Genomic DNA, 18,055 nt, shown 5'->3' on the forward strand with positions numbered 1-18,055 from the left:
ATTTTGGATTTACCAGTTGAGACTTTTGATAATGCAGATTGATTTTCACCATCTTCAATTTTGAATTGGCGCAGTTCATCAGCAGTCAAAGTGTTTTCTTAAAAAAACTTGTTATGAATGCATCATTCATAATCTTGGAGTGAGAAAGTGGATCATGCATAACCACATTTGCACCCAATATTTTTAGCAAATAACAAATTTGAATGGAAAAACCGAGATTGATGCTTACCTCACACCATTTCTGTGAAGATGTGAAAAATAATGTCTAACCAGTTGACTTGTATCTTTGAACCTATGAGCATCATTGCTTGAAGTTTTTCAAGAGTAATCTTTTCAAAATTTACAGCCTTTGCCAGTAAGTACTTGGCGACAATGTTTGCAAGCCATCTATAATTCATGTTCAAATCCATCTTGTAACCCGGAGCTTTGAAGGGAGCACCTGTAATAGATAATTTCTTCGTGATCCAAATGTCCATGTTTCCATCAAGGACGTTAGAGAATTTTTGTGCACCAGCAGTTGTCAATTAAAGAAAATCACCAAAAAATTTCTGAGAGATTGAGTAGTTTGTTCCCATAACAGTGGTGCAAACACATCTATTTTGCCCAATCGCATTATTGAAAAACTCAATAACAACCTCTGTAGAATAATTTGATTCATATGACAGAAAGTGGTATAGCCTTGAAGCTTCAAGAATATCCAAAATGCAGTTGATATTATCATTGTTGACACTTCGGATATAGTAGCCCGATTCCATTTTACAAAATTAAGTTGCTAATCATGTTTAGATTTAATTAAACAAGATTAAAGGATTTTAATATGATCAAACGGACCAAGGATTTGGGTCCAGAAACCCGAAATATGGTTAATGGGCTTATTGGGCTCGGATAGATCGAAGGATCCGAACTGGGTTCGGAGGCTCCGAACCAGGACAGTTCAGAGGCACGATCGGAGTTCGGAGGGGGTGATATCGGACGATCTGATCAAAGGATCGGACAGTCCGAACTCTTCTAGGACAGATGTCAAAAGTGATTGAGCAGGTGTATCAGACGTAAGAGATCGGATGATCCGAAGAGGGATCGGACCGTCCGAACTTGCATACACGCGAAGTGGAAACCATGCAAAGATCAAACCGTCCGAACCGGGGATCGGACCATCCGACGAGGCCTATAAATAGGGCCAAGGATGACTCATTTTAAATCGTTCAATTCCTCTCCTCTCCCGTTATGCCTTTATTTTAAGGGCTTCGAGACTCTTTCTTTAAGATTTGGAGTAGAAAATAGTATTTTTATAATGGACAGTGTCCGTAGTAGCGGCCAAGTGGTGAAGCTTTGGCGAGGTGTCCGGGGGTCGTAACTAGGCTATGCCAGGCTCCGCGGCACGCGACATCAGCGGGCTGACGACGGACGAAGGTATGGTTCTGGCTCCTTATAGGAAATAGAGAGTATGCTATAGTTTAATTAAGGTTTTTAAAGTATGATATGTGATGTTTGACATGCTAGATAATACATGGTATTGATTTATTGTAGTGCTGCATGGTAGGCTTGGACTTAGAGGGGAGCTTCTAGGATCTGCCTTAATAAGGTACAGAAGTATTATTTGAGATATCCAGATTGACTGATTGAGTATGCATGTATTATGTGTTTACATGTATTATGTGATTACATCTTTTATATGAATTTATTTACAGCATATCATGACTGTATGTTGCATACATTAGCATATTGAACCTTTATTCTAGAGGTATCTTGTAGTAGGGTGCTCACCCTACGAGTTTGTGGATGGTTGGATAAGTAAGTCTTGTGTCAGATCACCGTGATAGTTGGACACTTGTACTAGTATCAGGTCACCATTATCCAATGGGTATATGAGCCACCTCTTGAGGCGACGGTGCAGCGTGCTATATACCCTGGGCCCGATCTATGAGATAATATCTTGACCTGAGTGTCTTGGTACCCAGTTCATTTGCATACATGCAGGTATAATATCGTATACTCATACTCCCATACTGAGTGTTTTATGTTTACTTCCGGTTATTTTCTGTTGTCTGGATATCCCATTTGATGGGGCAGATTTCAGGTAATTCTCCTTTGCATGAGGAGATTAGGTGGTGACCAAGGCAGGATTGCAGGGTTGGCCACTAGGTTTTTCTTTTCTGATATTGATTTATTTAAGTTCCGCAATTTACTTTGATTAAGATTATTTATTGATTAATTGCATGCTTAAGCTTTTGATTAGTATGTGATCACGGTGCGGGTCATTACATTGGATGACCTCAAAATCAAAAGATAGTGTGTTTGAGTGGAAAACCATTTGTATATGTCCTACAATTGAAACAAGATAATGCGCACAAAGTTTTTGATAGAATTAAAATTCAGATAATATAACTGCAAAGGGAGTTTGTTAGCGTGAGAAATGAGTGAGAATATGTTTATGATATATATGATTTGATGGGCCACACAGTGACGTGTACAAATATTTCAAAATTTTAAAATAGGCGCTTAATTTTTTTTGAAAATAATAAAAAAATAAAACTGGCCCAAAAGTACACCCCTTAATTATGATAATGATTGGATTTTATGATTTTTTATTTTGACAAAATCATAACTTTTTCAACGATTTTCATTAAAAAAAATTATTGTATTTGATGATACAATTGATTATCGGAAAAATCCCAATTGTCTTTCAATAATAAAAACATTTCAAAAAACATGTTGCAAGGCAGTTCATTTTTCAAAATAGAGTTGCGTCTCTTCGTAGTTTGGGACAAAAAAAAAGGAGACATAAAAGAAACTGGACAGTCGAAAGACTGTACACATTTCAAAAGTTTTATTATAAAAGGTAAACAACTGCCTCGATATTTATCAATAAAAAAACTTTTTTTTTGAAACCTTTTTCAAAATATGAATGGTTCGAATGCTTCTTCGGATGATTTAGTTGGGGCTTTCAATCGATTTGTCCTGCAGAGAATAAAAGCAAAGTATGAATCAACCGTCTTCAAGAAAGTAATGCGAATATGGTGCAAAGTGAGAAGGAATCAGCGATTTAGGGAGACACCTTTGCCTCTCCTATCTTCGGCTGTCACCAGAAGACTGGTGGCAAGAGAACGAAGGTTCAAAATATCGCTGGACACCAACAACGCTGAAGACATCTACAAACCCAATGGTGTCTTGCTCCTGATTCTCCTGAAAGAACAGTGATAAGTGTTTTGTGTATGCATTATTTTGTGTCATTTTATATTTATTTCGCATGCATTTATTTTATTTTCTTGTGTTTTTTAGTATTTTATTTTATGTGCATGTATTTTACTCTCCTGGTTGAATTTTGTAGGATAATGAAGTTTTAAGAAGTAACTGTGTGGAATCTCGTATGCGCGCTGTGTAAGATTCCAGAGACGTCAAAGCCAAGGCGTGCGTGGGAGAGATCCCTTCTCGCGCGCGCGCAAAAGGAAGTTCCACAGAGTTCAGGTGAATCCGCGCGCGGGCGAGTTCCTATATCGCGCGTGCGCGAAAGGTTGAACGAGACACTACCTATTTGAACTGCGCGCGTGCAAGATGCAGCCCAGGCGCGCGCGCGTGTTTGGGAAGTTGAAATTTTTGAGATTATCTAGGTCAAGGAGAGTCTAATTGGCGTGACCCTATAAATAGAAGTTTTATAATTTTTTTGAAGACTTTTGTCTTTTTGATTACGACGAAGGCTGACGGCGGCTGCTTGAACAATTCTTCAGTTTTTCTTCTACTCTCGTATTTTCTAGTTTATGATTTTAGACTTAGTTTGTTTAATTATGTTTATTAGTGAGTAGTAGTTTTTCTTCGATCAAGGCCACGTGATTGGGCCAGACAATTTATGTATAAAACTTGATTTGTTTATTTGAGATTTTCAGACTTGATTTTATTTTATTGATTATCGAATTTATATTTATCTTGTGAATTTCTTGGCCATTTATTTGCTTGCATGTTAATTGATTCCAATTCGACAGAGGAGGTTTCAATTTTGATCACTTTGATATTCGACATGTTGTAAAACCAACTAGAAATAGAATTTGGTTTCAATGTGCGATTTAGGTGTTTACTGAATTTTCACAGTTCACAATGCATTCAAATTTGATTAGAATTACGAAAGATTAATCCGTCAATATTTGAATAGGTTTGATTGTTCTAGAAATAGTCCTTTGAACAAATTAGGAAAATTCTCGTGAATTAAGATTAAGTCTGATGTCTTAGATCGACTGCTTGTTACATGAATTGTCTGGTACCTACGTGAGTCCTTGATCGAGCTTTTTCCAAATTTGAATTAAATCCAAATTGTTTTGCTGCATTTTAGTTAATTTAATTTAATTTGCAATTTTAATTATTAGTTTAAAATCTGAATCACTTTTATTCATTAGTCTTGATTAAGTAGAAATAAATATATTTTGGTATTCATATTTATACAGTCCCTGTGGGTTCGACATCTGGACCTTTGTCCACTATATTATAACTTGACCTGGTACGCTTGCCAGTTGATTTTTATCATACAGATTTTAGCGGTCAAGTTTTTGACGCCGTTTCCGGGGACCGTTTGATATCAGAATTTTTATTTTCGCTTGAGATTAGACATTATTTATTTTCTTAAATTCTGACTATAATTTCTTGGTGATTTTCATGTACCTTCTATTGTGCATGCATAGCATTCGATCTCGTGAATGATTACCACTGGATTTAGAGATCGAACGCACGCTTAGGAGGATCCGAAAAGCCAAGAAATATATCAATCTTGAATTAGAGTCAGAATCTGAATCAGAAGCAGAGATGGCAGACAACCGTACTGTTTGGGATCTGATTAGGCCGCCAGTTGAAGGTTATGGATCTAGCATAGTTTATCCTACTGTCGAGGCGAACAATTTTGAGCTGAAACCCTCTACTATTCAGCTGATCCAACTGCAAGCAAGATTTGGGGGTACATCTATGGAGGATCCCTACGCTCATCTGGAGTATTTTCTGTCGATCTGCGACATGTTCAAAGTAAATGGGGTAACATCTGATGCAGTGCGAATGCGGTTATTCCCATTCTCTCTACAAGGTGAAGTTGTTGATTGGCTAGATGATTTGCCTACTGGTTCAATTACTACATGGGATCAACTTGTTCAGAATTTTCTGAACAAGTATTTTCCTCCCACGAAGATGGAAAAACTATTTTCTGACATCATCTCATTCAGGCAGAAGGAAGCTAAAACTCTACATGCGGCTTGGACCTGATTCAAAAAGATGTTGAGGATGTGTCCTTAACATAATCTTTCTCAGAGCCAGCAGACTCAGACCTTCTATAATGGGGCGGATCAATCTGTTTGATCCATGTTGGATGCTGGTACTAACGGAAGCCTATTCAGGAATACACCGGCAGAGGCATGGGAAAATCATTGAAAATATGGCTGAAAGAAACATTGGATGGCCAGATGCTAAAAAGGAGAAAAAGGCTGGAGTACTAGAAGTCGATGCACTGACAGCACTGAATGCCAAAATCGATGCTCTTACTCATCAGATGGCAGTTGTGCAGACAACTTCATCCAATCAAATGAAAGCTCAATAGCCCGAGGAACAGAAAGTATTTGAGGTTGATGCGGCGAATTTCATGGGAAATCAAGGGAGACAGCCATACAATCCCTACATCAATACTTACAATCCTGGCTGGAAGAATCATACAAACTTCTCGTGGAAAGCTGCAGATCCTACAACCAACACATCAAAGTCGGTCGAGAAGAAGCCCTCCTTTGAAGAAATCATGATGAAATATGTGGCGGGTACTGAAACTCGCCTACAAAATCAGGAGGCAATGTTGCAGAAATTGGAAACACAGATGAGTTATATAGCGACACAACTGTTAACTAGGCCAGCAGGATCGTTGCCTAGTAATACTGAGAGGAATCCCAAAGATGTCAATACTATTCTGGCGGTGACTAGATCGCAAGTAGAGACTGCAGAAAAGGATACTGAGGATGAGGAATCAAGTGAGTCACTCAAGGAACAAGGGCTAGAGGAAGCAACCAAGCAGGCAGACTCGACACCTACGGGCAAGAAAGGTAAGTCTTCTAACCCCATTATTAATGATCATATTGATTTGAGTAAACTCCCCTTCCTCCAAAGAGCAAAGCAACTGCAATTGGATAATCAATTTGCAAAATTTCTAGAGATTTTCAAAAAGCTTCATATCAATATTCCATTTGCAGATGCTTTAGCTCAAATGCCCAGTTATGCAAAATTTTTGAAAGAGATTTTGTCTAACAAAAGAAAACTAGTGGATTTTGAAACTGTGAAGTTATCGGAGGAATGTTCTGCAATTTTACAAAATAAACTCCCTCCGAAACATAAGGATCCCGGTAGCTTTTTAATTCCATGCACTATTGGAAATTCATTTTTTAACAAGGCTCTATGTGACTTAGGCGCAAGCATTAATCTTATGCCTTATTCATGTTTTGAAAAGCTAGGAATTGGTGAGGTTAAGCCAACCACTATCTCCCTGCAATTAGCTGATAGATCCATAAAATATCCAAGGGGGATTGTGGAAGATTTGTTGGTTAAAGTAGATAAGTTTATATTTCCAGTGGACTTTGTTGTGCTTGATATGGAAGAGGATCGTGAGATACCTCTTATTTTGGGTAGACCGTTTTTAGCCACTGGAAAGGCGTTGATTGATGTGCATAAGGGAGAGTTGATTTTGCGTATGAATGATGAGAAAGTGATATTTAATGTTTTTCATGGACTTCGATATCCTGCAGACAATTCTCATTGTTTCAGAATTGATATTACTGATGATTTGGTTGAGTGTTCTTTGCAAGAACACTTGTCTGTGGATCCGTTAGAAATATGTTTGACAGGAACAATTGATGAGGAGCATGTCAGCAAGGAAGTTCATGAAGTGTCACGATATCTGGATTGGAGTTTACCATTTGACAGACTCATCAATACTAAGATGGGGGAGCTTGACCATACTCCAAAACCACTGAAGCCATCCACCGAGGAGCCCCCCAATCTTGAACTTAAACCACTCTCTTCTCATTTGAAATATTTGTATTTATTAAAGAATGATAAACTGCCAGAAATCTGTTCATCTTCTTTGACAGGTTGTGAGGAGAAAAAACTGTTGCGGGTGATTCGAGAACACATAAGAGCCATAGGATAGAGCTTGGCCGATATCAAGGGGATTAGTCCAACCATGTGCATGCACAAAATATTGATGGAAGCGGAGCACAAGACATCTACTCAACCACAGAGGAGACTCAACCCAGCTATGAAAGAGGTAGTGAAAAAGGAGGTGATAAAACTCCTTGATGCAGGTATTATCTATCCAATATCTGATAGTGAATGGGTGAGTCTAATTCAAGTAGTGCCTAAAAAGAGAGGGATGACTGTTATCGAAAATGAAAATAATGAATTGATTCCTACTAGAACTGTTACGGGGTGGCGAGTTTGTATTGATTATAGGAAATTGAATGATGCCACCCGTAAGGATCACTTCCCCCTTCCCTTTATTGATCAGATGGTTGAGAGACTTGCATGCGTTTTATTGTTTTTTGGACATTCCTATAACACCTGAGGACCAACATAAAACCACTTTTACTTGTCCTTATGGTACTTTTGCATATAAACGGATTTCGTTTGGTCTGTTTAATGCACCTGTCACTTTTCAGCGGTGTATGATGACTATTTTTCATGACATGGTTGAAAAGTTTATTGAAGTGTTTATGGATGATTTTTCTGTGGTTGGATCGTCATTTGATGCATGCTTATTCAATTTTAAAAAAGTGTTGCAAAGATGTGAAGAGAGTAATCTTGTGTTGAATTGAGAAAAATGTCACTTCATGGTGGAGAGGGCATTGTTTTAGGACATAAGGTGTCTGAGGTAGGTGTGGAGGTGGACCGAGCAAAACTTGAAGTAATTGAAAAACTTCTACATCCCACGAGTCTGAAAGGAATTCGGAGTTTTCTTGAGCATGCGGGTTTTTATAGGAGATTTATTAAAGATTTTTATTCTATTTCTAAACCCCTTACTAATTTGCTAATAAAAGAGGTGCCTTTTAATTTTCTGCTGAGTGCTTGCAGACCTTTCAGATTTTGAAGCAGAAATTAATAACCGCACCTGTAATAGTAGCGCTTGACTGGAATTTTCCATTTGAGTTGATGTGTGACGCCAGTGACACTGCATTGGGAGCTGTTCTTGGACAAAAGAGGGACAAAATTCTTCATGTGATTAACTACGCTAGTATCACCCTGTCAGCCGCCCAATTGAATTATGCAACTACTAAAAAAGAACTTCTCGCAGTAGTGTTTGCCTTGGATAAATTCAGGTCATATTTGGTGGGAAGCAAAGTCATCATTCACACGGATCATTCGGCGTTGAAGTATTTGATGAGCAAGAAGGATGCTAAACCCAGGTTAATTCGATGGGTTTTATTGTTGCAAGAGTTTGATCTGAAAATTGTTGACAGGAAGGGCTCGGAGAATCAAGTTTCGGACCATCTTTCTCGTTTGGAAAATCAAGGAGCTAAAACGCAAGTGATTCATGATGATTTTCCAGACGAACAGCTGTTTGAGGTATCAAATTTACCATGGTATGCAGACATTTTAAACTACCTCTCAAGTAAGTTTCTTCCCTCGCATTTAACTTATCAATAGAAAAAGAAATTTTTCTCTAAGTTGAAATATTTTTTGTGGGAAGATCCTTTTCTATTTAAGATCTGTACAGATGGTATTATTCGTAGGTGTATTCCAGAGGAAGAGGTAAGTTCTATATTCTCCCATTGTCACACAGGTCCGACTGAAGGTAACTTTGGCGCGGGTCGTACCGCTGCGAAAGTACTTCAGTCGGGATTTTATTGGCCTTCATTGTTTAAGGACGCATATAACTATGTGATTACGAGTGATGCTTTTCGGAAGGTTGGTAATATTTCTAGGAGACATGAGATGCCCTTAAATAATATTCTTGTTTTTGAGGTTTTTGATGTATGTGGTATTGATTTCATGGGACCGTTTCCTGTGTCTGAAGGGAACAAATATATCTTGGTTGCGGTCGATTATGTGTCTAAGTGGGTTGAAGCACTGGCTTGTAGGACAAATGACTCTAGGGTGGTTGTGAAATTTTTGAAAAAATTCATATTTTCTAGATACGTACCCCCCCTAGAGCCATAATTAGTGATGGAGGAACCCACTTTTGTAATAATCAATTTGATACACTTTTGACAAAATATGGGGTCACTCACAAGGTGGCAACACCTTATCATCCCCAAACTAGTGGGCAAGTTGAGATTTCTAATAGGGAGTTGAAAAGAATATTGGAAAAAACTGTGAATTCAAACAGGAAAGAGTGGTAGAATAAATTAGATGATGCGTTATGGGCCTATCGTACTGCTTTTAAAACACCTTTAGGAACTTCTCCCTTTAGGTTATTATATGGTAAAGCGTGTCACCTTCCCGTTGAACTTGAGCACAAAGCACTATGGGCTACTAAATTTCTGAATTTTAATGTGCAAGCTACAGGTGAAGAACGTTTGCTACAGTTGAATGAACTTGAGGAGTTTAGATTGGATGCCTACGAGAATGCCAGGATTTACAAAGAAAAAACCAAGAAATGGCATGATCAACGCATCGTCTCATGTGAGTTCGAGGTAGGCCAAATGGTTTTATTATATAACTCACGTCTGAAGCTCATGCCAGGAAAGCTACGTTCGAGATGGTCAGGACCGTTCACTATCAAGCAAGTGATGCCGTATGGTACGGTGTAAATTTATAGTCCTGCCACAGGAGCATTCAAAGTTAACGGGCAAATGTTCAAAGTTTATCGAGGTGGTATCGTGGATCAAACACAGACCACCGTCTCTTGAAAAACCCGACAAATTAATGAAAGGGATGAACAATCGGGCTATAGACTATAAATTTAGCACTGGCTGGGAGGCAACCCAGTATTTATTTTTATAGTTTATTTTATTTTGGTTTCGCTTATTATTTTTTCGTTTTTTTTGTTTTAATTTTATTTGTTCTTCTTTTGCAGAGTCCGAAAGCCCCTGTTATATTGAACCGCCTGCGCGAGCCTTCCCTCTCGCGCATGCGCAGTTCAGAAGTCCAGAAGCGCAAAAAATTGACCGCGTGTGCGCGAGACTCCTTCTCGCGAATGTGCAGCATAGCATTCCAGAGTCCGCCTCATCCCGTCTGGCTTCCTCGCGCGCGCGCGTGCGAGCGAATCCGACTGAAAAAAATAAACGGATTCCTATTTTTTCCCCCCATTCTCCTCTTCATCTTCTCTTTTCTCTTCCATAAACCCTAAATCCCCAATTCCCTACTCTCCAAATTCTCACTAAATTCCTGTCAAATTTTCCCATATTTTGCAGATATTTGGAGTTTCTATCCAATATCCAAGTTGGTGTCCGCCAATTTCTGTCAGAATGCTCCTGTTTTGCGCTCCTCACTGCCACGCCGCCGCACACCGCCTCTGATTCCGGCCGACCACCACCATGCCAGTCAAAAGAGTCCGTTCGTCCGGCCTTGCCGTCGCTATCTCATCTTCATCCGCCGCCAGCACCTCCTCATCGTCCCGCCCAAGACATGGCAATTGAGAGCTCTGCCTTCAACCATTATGCCATGGACTATTTTCAAGCCACTTCCACTCATCTCCAGAATGTGGAAGACATGATGCGCAGCATGGCGACTCAGTTGGGGTTGGATACTTCCGGTTTTCATGCGGCACCTCATTATCCGCCCCCATTACCGTTCCAGTCTGACATGCCGTCGCAATTTGCTCCAGTTGCACCTCAGGATACCTCCATTCCAGACGAAGAAGAAGATTAGTCACCAGGGGAGTTGATGCGATCATGGATGGCTCGCATGCTGATCAAGTGACTAAGGATCTGTTGGAGATACCACGAGTACCGGTTACGAGAGGCCGAGCTCAGAATTTTAAGGAAGCACTTCAATCTTTGTTGTTGAAGACACAAGAGGGCGTTGGATTTCTTGATATTAAATTTGGAGGAAGTTATAATCTTATTGAGGTCAAAGGAGGTCAAGAAAGTGAAGAAATTGAAGACCCTGCTCGAAGCCAAGGCGCGCCCGCGCCATTATTTTGCGAAGAAGAAGCGCGCCCGCACCTCATGATCGCGCGCCCGCGCTTACGAATGCCAAATTGATGATGTTTTTGCGAACTCTCGGCGCGCCCGTGCTACCTTATCGCGCGCCCGCGCCATTTTCTGCGCAACTTCGGCGCTCCCGCGCCCGCGCCATGCCCTTTTACATGCACCAAAGGTGTTTGTGTATGTGTTCGGGATTTTTAATATTTTGGATTTACTTTGTTTATTTTAGGTCTTTTATTCCTACTAGGAAACTTTAGGAGATATCTTTGATATCTTTTTGATTTATTTTGCGTTATCTTTCAATATTTTGGGTTGTCATATAAATACTACAACATTTATTATTTTAATGATAACTAAGATTTTCAGATTATTGATTATTCAATACAAAATTCTCTCTAGAATTTTATCAAAGCTTTTGCTTTACCCAAAATCAAACTTATCAAAGTTTCATGGCTTTGTGGCGTTTGTCAATCGATTTTCAATTGGGTTGTCAAAGACAGGTTCCTTTGAAGGTCTAATTTGAATCTTCGATTGTTTTCTATCGTGAATTCTCTGTTGCTAGTTACAGGTTCAACTAGAGGTGGAGATTCCAAAATCTGTTACTTGTTTCAAAGTCGGGACAAAATCTTTGAATTCTTTTGTTATCGAATTGAGGTGCGATTCGTTGAAATCGTGTTGCCTTTCATACATAAGATTCATATCATTTGGTATCAAAGCTTAAGGTTTTGACTCAAGTAAGTCGTATCCTTCTTTAATCTATATTCTTTCTTCGTTCTTCATTCTTCGTTCATCGTTCGTCGTTCTTCGTTCTTCATCTATCTCATCTCAAATTTCTGTGTCATTCTTTCAAACTTGTTATCCAAGTCTCGTGTCTTGTGCTACAAGTTATAAATTCAAAAAAAAAAGAAAAAAAAGGTAGAGACCGAAAAAAAGGGCTTAAAAAAAAATATAGAAGAAGCAAGATAACTTGTGGACAATTTTCGTTCTTGTTCATCCTTGGGTGCGAGTCAAAATTCGAGCATCCATAAATTTCTTCTTTTTGTTTTTGTCGATCTTCGAGAGTCGATCTTCGAGAGTCGATCTTCAAGCGTCTAAAAGTTGTGAACTTGAGAGTTTGATTCACTTTTACACGAAGAAAAAGCCTACATAAATTGTGTGGAAAGAAAAAGAGTGTTGGAGTGATTCGTTTGGAGTGATCTGTGAGAACTTGTGTGAGGAATTTTACTAATAACCGTTTTCTTGCAGGTACCATGAATCCTAATAAAGATGCTAGTGAAAGTGTGAACCAAGGAATTTCCAAGGTTCAAATGGATGCGTTGATGGGTCAATTTACTAGGGTGATGAGGACGGAGTTGGAACCTCTTCATGAGCGGATGAGTAGATTGGAAGAGAGTAGTGGTAGTGGAAAAAAAAATAAAGATAGGAAGGGGAATAATTTTGAAGGAGATGAGGAGAGTTTTGATGAGAATTGGGATGGAGAGAGGAGAGTACATGGGGGTAGACATAGGCGAGAAGCAGTATGGGGAAAATATACGGAGGGGAGTAAGGAGGATGGAAATATTAGTAGTATTAAGATGAAAATTCCAGCGTTTCATGGGAAATCTGACCCAGAGGCGTATTTGGAATGGGAGAAGCGTGTAGAGTTTGTGTTTGATTGCCATCACTATTCTGATCTTAAGAAAGTGAGGTTGGCAGTGGTTGAGTTTGTAGACTATGCGTTAATCTGGTGGGATCAATTAGTGACCATTAGAAGGAGGTGTGGAGAGCCGCCTATTGAGACGTGGGAGGAGATTAAGCGTGTCATGAAGAAACGGTTTGTGCCTAACTATTATTATCGTGACATGTACAGGCGATTACAAACTCTGAAGCAAGGTCCAAGAAGTGTGGAGGATTACTACAAGGAGTTGGAAACCACGATGATCCGGACCAACATTGAGGAGGATAATGAAGCTACAATGGCCAGATTTTTGTGCGGTTTGAATAGAGAAATCCAAGATCAAGTGGAGCTTCGCCACTGTTTTGATTTGGATGATATGGTGCAGACAGCCATGAAGGTGGAGCAGCAACTCAAGAGGAGAGGAGCTGGTCGACTTCCTACCGGTGGAGGATCGCCAACTCCTTGGCGTCCAAGCGTTGCAAAACGGGAGGACAACAAGTCGTTGTCCAAGCCAAAATTTGACACCAAATTGGAGGCACCAAAACAAGTGGGTAAAGGTACACCTGAAACTACTAATACTCGTTCTAGGGATATTAAATGTTTTAGATGTCAAGGACTTGGTCATATTGCCAGTCAGTGTCCTAATAAAAAAATTATGATTATGAATGCTGGTGGTGAGATTGAGTCGGAGAGTGAGGATGAGAAATATGATAGTATGCCTGCGTTGGAGGATCCTGATGAAGAGGGATATGATTCGGTGGTTGGAGAATTGTTAGTGACCAGGAGAGTGTTGAATGTACAACAAAAGGAGGAGGAAGAAACTCAAAGGGAGAATTTATTCCATACTAGATGCTTTGTGAATAACAAAGTATGTAGTGTTATTATTGATAGTGGGAGTTGCACTAATGTAGCGAGTTATGAGCTGGTGGAAAAGTTGAGTTTTCCTGTTATAAAGCATCCTCAACCTTATAAATTACAGCGGTTTAATGATAGCTCAGAGGTGAGAGTGCATAAGCAGGTGGTAGTACCGTTTTACATTGGTAAGTATGTAGATGAAGTGTTGTGTGATGTGGTGCCTATGCAAGCTTGTCATATTTTTTTGGGTAGGCCGTGGCAATTTGATAGGAAGGTGATACATGACGGTTTTAAAAATCGTTATTCTTTTACCTTGAAAAAAGAGCCTATTGTATTGTTACTGATGACTCCAAAGCAAGTGCTGGAGGACCATTTGAAAAAGAAAAAGAAAGAAGAGGCCGAAAAAAAGAGTGAACAAAAAAGTGAGATCGCCTTAGAAAAAAATATTGAGAGAAAAAGATGAAAAAGAAATTGAGAGGAAAGAGGCCGATAAAAAAATATTTATGGCTCAAAAGAGTGAGTTGCGAGAGATTTTACATGAGCATACTCCACTTGTGTTGATTTTCTATAAGGAGTTTCTTCTTAACACAAGTGATATAGTCGGAAATCTTTCGAGCAATGTTGTTTCTCTTTTGCAGGAATTTGAAGATTTATTTCCGGAGTATTTGCCTCAAGGATTACCATCTTTGAGGGGGATTGAGCATCAAATTGATTTTGTGCCCGGAAGTGCGTTGCCAAACCGTCCAGCGTATAGGAGCAACCTGGAGGAAACAAAAGAACTACAAAGGCAGGTAAGTAAACTTCTTGATAAGGGGTTTGTACGTTAGTCTATGTCTCCTTGTGCAGTGCCTGTTTTGTTGGTTCCTAAGAAAGACGGTTCATGGAGAATGTGTGTGGATTGTAGAGCCATTGATAACATTACCATAAAGTATAGGCATCCTATTCCTAGACTAGATGATATGTTGGATGAGTTGCATGGTTCTAGCGTCTTTAGTAAAATTGATTTAAAAAGTGGTTACCATCAAATTAGGATGAGAGAAGGTGATGAGTGGAAAACTGCTTTTAAAACTAAATATGGCTTGTATGAGTGGTTAGTTATGCCCTTTGGACTAACTAATGCACCTAGCACTTTTATGAGATTGATGAATCATGTGTTGCGTGCTTATATTGGAAAATTTGTTGTGGTATATTTTGATGATATCTTGGTGTATAGCAAAAATTTGGATGAGCATGACGAACACTTGAGAATTGTTCTAATAACACTAAAAGCTGAACATTTGTATGCTAACTTGAAAAAGTGTGTGTTTTGTACAAAAGAACTTGTGTTTCTTGGCTTTGTTGTGAGTTTCCAAGGTGTCAGAGTTGATGAGGACAAGGTAAGTGCAATTCGAGATTGGCCAACGCCTACTTCAATTGGTCAAGTTCGAAGTTTTCATGGCCTTGCAAGTTTTTATAGGAGATTTGTGAAAGATTTCAGTACTTTGGCGGCACCTATGACTGCGGTGATCAAAAAGAACGTTCTATTCCATTGGGGCGAGGAGAAAGAGAAGTCTTTTAATATTGTCAAGCATAAATTAATTAATGCTCCTTTACTTGCTTTACCTGATTTTTCTAATACCTTTGAAATTGAATGTGATGCGTCAGGTGTAGGGATTGGAGGTGTCTTGATGCAAGGTAGGAGACCGATTGCATACTTCAGTGAGAAGCTAAGTGGGGCATCCTTGAATTATCCTACCTACGACAAGGAGTTTTATGCATTGGTAAGGGTACTTGAGACATGACAACACTATTTGAGGCCAAAAGAATTTGTGATTCATACAGATCATGAGTCTTTGAAGCATCTCAAAGGACAACAAAAGCTGAACAAGAGACATGCCAAGTGGATGGCGTTTGTGGAAACTTTTCCCTACGTTATCAAATACAAGCAAGGGAAGGAAAATGTGGTAGCGGATGCTCTATCACGAAGGTATGTACTTTTATCTACTCTAGATTCTGAGTATGTGAAAGAGTTATATCCTAGTGATCTTGATTTTGGTGAGATGTATGCGTCATGTTTGCATGGTCCAAAAGATAAATTCTTCATGCATGATGGGTATTTGTTTAAGGAGGATAAGTTGTGTGTTCCTAAGTCATCTATTCGTGAATTACTTGTTAAGGAATCACATGAGGGTGGTTTAATGGGGCATTTTGGAGTGGCTAAAACTTATGAAACTTTGCATGAACATTTTTATTGGCCACATATGAAGCATGATGTTGAGAAAATTTGCGAAAGATGTGTGACTTGTAGGAAAGCAAAGTCTAGACAACAACCACATGGTTTGTATACTCCACTTCCTGTTCCTAGTGAACCGTGGATAGATATCTCTATGGACTTTGTTTTAGGACTACCGAGATCTAAGAAGGGGAGGGATTCAATTTTTGTTGTGGTTGATAGATTTTCTAAGATGGCTCATTTTATTGCGTGTCATAAATCTGATGATGCATCTCATGTTGCGGACTTGTTCTTTAATGAAATTGTTAGATTGCATGGCATGCCTAGGAGTATTGTGTCTGATAGAGATACTCGTTTTTTGAGCTACTTTTGGAAAACATTATGGTGCAAACTTGGTACTAAATTACTGTTTTCGACTACTTGTCATCCTCAAATGGATGGTCAAACTGAAGTTGTTAATAGAACGTTAGGAACTTTGTTGCGTACTATAATTAAAAAGAATTTGAAGAGTTGGGAAGAATGTTTGCCATTTGTTGAGTTTGCATATAATCGTAGTGTGCATTCTACTACAAATTTTTCACCCTTTGAAATTGTGTATGGTTTTAATCCTTTAACCCCGTTGGATTTGATGTCTTTACCTATGAGTGAAAGGGTTAACATGGATGGTAAGAAAAAAGCGGAATTTGTGAGAAATTTGCATGAAAAAGTGAAGGCGAACATTGAGAAAAAGAATTTGCAGTATACAAAGCAAGCAAATAAGGGAAAGAAGAGAGTTGTGTTTGAACCAGGAGATTGGGTGTGGTTGCATTTGAGGAAAGAGCGGTTTCCTGAAAAACGGCTCTCAAAGCTTCTACCTAGAGGCGATGGACCGTTTCAAGTATTGGAGCGCATCAACGACAACGCTTACAAATTAGATTTGCCAGGTGAGTATAATGTCAGTGCTACTTTTAACGTTTCTGATTTATCTCCGTTTGATGTAGGTGATGATCAAGATTTGAGGACAAATCCTTTTCAAGAAGGGAAGGATGATGCGATCATGGATGGCTCGCATGCTGATCAAGTGACTAAGGATCCGTTGGAGATACCACGAGGACCGGTTACGAGAGGCCGAGCTCAGAAGTTTAAGGAAGCACTTCAATCTTTGTTGTTGAAGACACAAGAGGGCGTTGGATTTCTTGATATTAAATTTGGAGGAAGTTATAATCTTATTGAGGTTAAAGGAGGTCAAGAAAGTGAAGAAATTGAAGACCCTGCTCGAAGCCAAGGCGCGCCCGCGCCCCAGACTCGCGCGCCCGCGCCTCATGATCGCGCGCCCGCGCTTACGGATGCCAAATTGACGATGTTTTTGCGAACTCTCGGCGCGCCCGCGCCTCTCTCTAGTGCGCCCACGCCATGCCCTTTTACATGCACCGAAGGTGTTTGTGTGTGTGTTCGGGATTTTTAATATTTTGGATTTACTTTGTTTATTTTAGGTCTTTTATTCCTACTAGGAAACTTTAGGAGATATCTTTGATATATTTTTGATTTATTTTGCGTTATCTTTCAATATTTTGGGTTGTAATATAAATAATACAACATTCATTATTTTAATGATAACTAAGATTTTCAGATTATTGATTATTCAATACAAAATTCTCTCTAGAATTTTATCAAAGCTTTTGCTTTACCCAAAATCAAATTTATCAAAGTTTCATAGCTTTGTGGCGTTTGTCAATCGATTTTCAATTGGGTTGTCAAAGACAGGTTCCTTTGAAGGTCTAATTTGAATCTTCGATTGTTTTCTATCGTGAATTCTCTGTTGCTAGTTACAGGTTCAACTAGAGGTGGAGATTCCAAAATCTGTTACTTGTTTCAAAGTCGGGACAAAAATCTTTGAATTCTTTTGTTATCGAATTGAGGTGCGATTCGTTGAAATCGTGTTGCCTTTCATACATAAGATTCATATCAGGAGTTTTTTTTTGTTTCACGTTTCGTTTGTTGCATTTGTTTGTGTTTTCTTTTGTCATTTATGTGTATTCTGAAGCATTGAGGAAAATGCTTTAGATAAGTATGGGGGTGATTAGTTATCATGTTTCATTCTGTTACATTCATTTGGTTTAGTTTTTGTGTTTTGTTCGTAATCATGCATATCATGTTGTTGTTTGTGTTGTCGATGCGAGTCGAATGATTTTTATTAGCCAATGATGATTGAGTTGAAAAAGAAAATTGTTCTTTTGGAAAAAAAATTTCTTTTGATTG

This window comes from Henckelia pumila, chromosome 1 (genome assembly GCF_033568475.1).
Source record: "Henckelia pumila isolate YLH828 chromosome 1, ASM3356847v2, whole genome shotgun sequence".
NCBI classification, from domain to species: Eukaryota; Viridiplantae; Streptophyta; class Magnoliopsida; order Lamiales; family Gesneriaceae; genus Henckelia; species Henckelia pumila.